Consider the following 6,485-nt stretch of genomic DNA (forward strand, 5'->3'; position numbering starts at 1 on the left):
ACGCTTTAACCACAAGGCTACCCGACCGCCGCGAGGTGAAATCGGGTTTACTGTCAAGATTACTGCACTTACATATCTACGTGCATGCGTGTGTCTGTGTCTGTGTGTATCTGTGAGTGTGTGTGTTTGTACTAGACCAGACTTATGCCGACTTTGTAGTGCTAGCACACTGATGTACTGTTCCGCAGTTTAACATGAACATCCCACTCAGACAAAGTATACTGACTCCGAGCCGACCAGTCCTTGTGTTAGCCTCTTAATGCCGAGCGCCAGGCAGCGAAACAATATGTACCATCTTTAAACGTCTTTTGGTATGACGCGGCCGGGCATCGAACCCACGATCTTCCGCCCTCAGGGCAGACACTCTACCACTAGACCACGGTGGCGGTCGTGAGTAACCTGACACCGAAAGGGTCATTTTTAGGATAACCTGCCTGGTCCAGACACGGCATTAAGGTTATCCTGATATCCTGTCATTGAAGCCCGAAGACTGTTACTACTGATACACTGTCATTGAAGAAGCCTGAAGACTGTTTCTACTGATATTCTGTCATTGAATCCCGAAGACTGTTACTACTGATAGAAAGTCATTGAAGAAGCCTGAAGAATGTTTCTACTGATATCCTGTCATTGGAGCCTGAAGACTGTTACTTCTGATACCCTGTCATTGAAGAAGCCTGAAGAATGTTTCTACTGATATCCTGTCAATAAAGGCCTGAAGAATGTTTTTTTACTGATGCACTGCCATTGAATCCTGAAGAATGTTGCACTGGTACACTGTCATTGGCGCCTGAAGAATGTTACACTGATACACTGTCATTGACGCCTGAAAAATGTTACACTGATACACTTTCATTGAAACCTGAAGAATTGTGCACTGGTACACTGTCATTGGCGCCTGAAGAATGTTACACTGGTGCATTGTCACTGGTGCCTGAAGAATGTTACACTGATACACTGTCATTGGTGCCTAAAGAATGTTACACTGATACACTTTCATTGGCGCCTGAAGAATGTTACACTGATACACTGTCATTGGCGCCTGAAGAATGTTACACTGGTGCATTGTCATTGAGCCCTAGGGCATCACACGAAGTGACTAAACCTACATGGTCTCAAAATGCCATGCCTTTGTATCGACGTGTATTCTCATTAAGATGACATTGGTTTGGGAAGGAAGAATGTTTCTACTGATATCCTGTCAATAAAGGCCTGCAGAATGTTTTTTACTGATGCACTGTCATTGAATCCTGAAGAATGGTTTTTACTGATACACTGTCATTGACGCCTGAAAAATGTTGCACTGATACACTGTCATTGACGCCTGAAGAATGTTACACTGGTGCATTGTCATTGAGCCCTAGGGCATCACACGAAGTGACTAAACCTACATGTTCTCAAAATGCCATGCCTTTGTATCGACGTGTATTCTCATTAAGAGGACTTTGGCTTAGGAAGGACTTGATCAAAAGCCTGATTGAGCCTTGATCAAAGCTTCTATCATATGTAATATCGCACATGTGTTTACATACCCTCTGTGGCCTTCGAATTTATCCATACAAGATCGATTAGGAACATTGATAATGAGAAATTGATCAACATTAGAAATGTCACCAGGAGTGTCTTTCTCATTACAAGATAATATAGCTTATAACGTGAAGGTATTGTTGATGTTATCGTAAAAATAGCCTCGGCTTTATTGGATAGTTAAAAAGAATTAGTAAGTGATCATTCCTTTGCATACAATTACTATGGTATTGATCACAATACAATGCGTCTTATCTGTTTTAGCCCAAGGCTCTGGAATATATGATTCAAGGGAGTGAACAGATGGAGTATTGTCGTCTTTGTCGTATGTTTTGTCAGGTGTCGTAAATAAATTTTCGGGAAACAATCGACATAAACAATCGGTCAAAAACATAAATATATCTCAGTTGATTTTATCATATGTTTGATTTTCAGTTAAAAATATCTGAAGGTAGCGACATTATATCAAAGAGATATAACTGTACTGACGCTTAGGCTGCCCACAAAGAATGATTCTACATGGTTTTATTTTTCACAATATAATTTAATTTAAGAACTGTACTTTTTTATCTATTTTAACTCAAAATTACCCGGACACAGATACCTTTTTCCAAACAATTGCGGGAATGAGTGATGGTTAAATAGACATAATAAAATTTAACAAACAATTTGTTTTCAATTTCACAACAAAAATATCAGTGTATTTTCTTTTGCACCGGAGTATATTTTGGACTTATATAATAGAAAATTGAGTTGTGCACGGTCGGACTTTGTACAAGTTCAGTTAGTGCAGGACCACATGTCAGGACAGGTCATGCTTCACGGCCATAGCGTTGCACCTGGGTGCTGTTTCACAAAGCGGTCTTAGATAAGACTATCGTAAGCGTGTGTTAACGTATTGAGTTACGATCATTTTAACGCAAGATTGCTTTGTTGAACGGGTCCCTGGTGTCCTCATTTTAAACTTATCATGGTGTTTTGTAATAAATTTCTATGAATTGTCGCTTAGATTTTGTTAGGGGTGTTAATATCCCTTTCACTTCAAATGGAGAGAAGCGTCATTAGTACTCGTCAATTTGCAATTTGTTTTCTCTGAACGAAAATCCTAAGACGCTGATTCACAACTGTGCTCTCGTGGAAGAGGCGCCAAACCAAAACACTTAACAATCAACACCCGATCATCAAACACCAAAAAATCAACACCCCAACACCCAGTCACCAAACATCCAACAATCAACACCAAACACCCAACATTCAACATCCTATCACCAAACACCCAACAATCAACACCCCTACACCCCTTTACTAAATACCCAACAATCAACACTCCAACACCCCATCACCAAACACTCCAAAATCAACACCCCTACACCCCTTTACTAAATACCCAACAATCAACACCCCAACACCAAACTCTTAACAATCAACACCAAACACTCGACAATCAACACCCCAACACCCAAAAACCAAACACCTAACAATCGACACCCCAACACCAAACACCTAACAATCAACACCAAACGTTCAACAATCAACAACCCAACACCCCAACACCCCAACACCCCAACTCCCCATCACCCAACACCCAACAATCAACACCCAACACTCAACAATAAACACCCCAACACCCCATCACCAAACACCTAACAATCAACACCCCATCACCAAACACCTAACAATCACAACCCCATCACCAAACACCCAACAATCTACACCCCCAACACCCCATCACTAAACACCCAACAATCACAACCTAATACTAAACGGACGCACACACGCTCTCCCCTGCATTGCAATACCTCTACTTCCATACCAGGTACATGCATAAACCAAGTGTCTAGGTGTTATCACCAGAGCTTACATCAAAGAGCATGTCAATTCTACCGGAAGACGCAGCATCTGTGGTTTACATAACCGCCTCTCTAAAATTACTTTGCTGTCTGGAAGAGCATGGCAACATGCGTGAGTTCCTTATTAAGTGCTTGATCAGAAGATCAAAGTAAGCAGAAACTTCACATAGGATATTTACAGTTGACACAAAGCAAACATTTTCAGTTTGAGAGTTTGTTGTAGATAACTATGAAACATAAAAGGCAGATCCCGCTTCTAATATTGATATTCTTGAAACAACCGATTAAAACCGAATTGATTCTGTTCCAGAGAGTGTTTAACAATTACAAACAAACATTAACTCATCCAAACAAACAACACCATTTGGAATGTACAGCTTTGGCAGGGCTGTTTAGTCTGTATCACAAACCCTAGAGAATAAATCAAAATTGAGTCCAACTCAAGCCTAGAATGATTTTGCAAGTCCAGACTGCTTCAGCTGGAAATTGGCATTGTTTAGAGTTCCATTTAGATTTCACTTTTTAGTTTGTAGATATATACTTTTAAATTAGATAACTATATTTATGGGATTAAATGTAAGTCAAAGGCGTGATCTCCCCTCTCATTCAAGTAATATTTGAAAACATTAGTGACAAATGCCTTTTTTACTTCCCGAGAAATATCAAAATGCTGTTGTTATGTCATTTATTTGGTAACACGAGGGTTTGACTTTGATTTTACTCCGCTTTGTACAGTAATTCAGTTATACCGTGTCAGCTGTGTCTGTGAGGAAGGTCAGAGTGACAGGTTCAACGGTTGCCATAATAGTGAAAATAACGAGCACGGCATTGGTGCTGACAAACCAATAGTTATGATCAATTGATCAGGGTTATGAACCTACGATCAGCAGTTTCCGTCACAAGAAAAGGAAGCCACCCCGTCTCTGTAAATAGGGGCGGTTGGGTAGCCTTGTGGTTAAAACGTTCGCTGGTCACGCCGAAGACCCGGGTTTGATTCCGCATATGTGTACAATGTGTGAAGCTCATTTCTGGTGTCCCCTGCCGTTATATTGCTTGAATATTGCTAAAAGCGGCGTAAAACCATACTCACTCACTCACTGTCTCTGTATTACGAACTGTTGGCCTTAAACCGCTGTCCCCATCCCTTGCATGGTAGTGATTACTGTGCAGAGTGACCCGGACAAAGCGTGCGGCCTTTTGCTTCGAAGCGGAGAATAAGGGGAATATTTTGCCTCTTAGAAATCCACGTACAGCCTGTCTTGTTTGTGGCGGGGTATAAGGAATTGATTCCCCTGCTGAGAAATGTATTTCCCTCCTAGGTGTATTCAAGGCGAGATACATTATAAGTTGTAACAGGATCACGAGGGGTACATGGGGTATTATGCGAGTGGCATAAACCTAACCGAGTGGTATAAAACTCCATGTACCCCGAGAGATACTACTACACCGAATTTATCTTTCCGACATGTTTTAATCTGATATTGTGAAAAAAATGAAATACATTTAAAATTGATAGAAAACAGCTGTTCGATTGAGCTGAGATAAACTTGTGCTATGTCACGTCACTTTCATTGTTGGGATATAAAGGATTTATAGTCCTGATCAGAAATCCACATGAAGCCTGTCTTGTTCGTGGCGGGGAATAAGTAATTTTTTTCCCACTGAGAAACATACTTCCCTCCATGTCGGGATACAAGGAATTCATTGCTGAAACAAAATAGCATATTAGCACAAATTGCTAGACAAGACTTAGCTCATATGTTATTATTTTATCGCATAGGGAAATTTTGCTTCAATAATATATGCTATTTAAGTCCCTTGATAATATCGAAAACATGTTCAAACTCCATTAATCTAGACAATACCGATCCTTGCACCAAATGTATGTGAAACCAACAAACAACCAACAAGTGGTATACAATCAACGAATGTATTGCAAAATTAACTAGGTTTACAAATCAATACAAATTACTGCACATCAATTACAATGGCAGCTAACAATAGAGTGACATCGTATTATATATTGCCATTGAATATTGTACTACCAGTGGTCGACATCAAATACACAAATACATTGGTGATAGCAAAAGTCAGTAATAATAATATTTATTCACCCAAAGGCGACAGTGGCCAAGCTTCAGAGAAGGGAATCATGGACGATGAGCGATCCTCACCTGAAAGCTGGTTCAAAAGCGATGAAATGCTTGTGAGACACGTAAACACGATCCTGTCCAACTATATATATATATATATATATATATATATATATATATATATATATATATATATATATATATATATAGCTACTGGAAGTTTCCATACCCTGCTCTCACCAGTCTAGCAGCACTAGAACATTACAGAACTTTCCATATGTTATATGTTTCTACAACATCGACCGTCCATGGTATACTGAACCGGAAGTTTACACACTACATTACCATCTAAATATAGTAACTTCCTGACGACTGATCACTCCCCAAACACAATGCACATAGCGTCTACCGAATCTCAACCAGAAACAATGTAACACGGTTACAATCATTGCCAAACAACAAAATATACTGCCATATAACTGACCTAACAATTAAACCCGTATGACAATGTATGAGGTCCACCAAATGGCGCGTATCATCGTAAAGAAAGGGATAGCGGGTGGACAAGTAGTACGATGGATATGTGCTTGGGAAGTTGGGAATTGGGAAGTGTCACGACAATGAAGGGAATTCATTTGCTGTAAAAATCGAATACTTTTTCTTACCCCAGAGAGCAATAAGAAATATGCGTACACCCTCTCTACCTGCAACAAACCAAACATGTTTGCCCAAATTGTGTGCACCGTCTTCTTGTCTCAAACGCATTTCGTGAGTTGGTTCAACTTGTCCTGGATTACCAGTATATAGTCTCGGTTAGACGTTTCCATGATTTTAACATAAATCGATCAATACCAGTGTGATAGTCGCCACTAGGTACAGGTAATGGAAGCGCTCGTAAAATCACTTCAGTCAGGCACGTGTTCAGGCGGGAGAGTGTAGTTGTATTCAAATAGAAGTTCGGGTTATGTAGAATTTCTTTGATTTGTGTGTTATTACATATAGACAAAATATCTGA

The sequence above is a fragment of the Haliotis rufescens genome, unplaced genomic scaffold, assembly GCF_023055435.1.
Source record: "Haliotis rufescens isolate VD_foot unplaced genomic scaffold, xgHalRufe1.0.p SCAF_3, whole genome shotgun sequence".
Taxonomy (NCBI): Eukaryota; Metazoa; Mollusca; class Gastropoda; order Lepetellida; family Haliotidae; genus Haliotis; species Haliotis rufescens.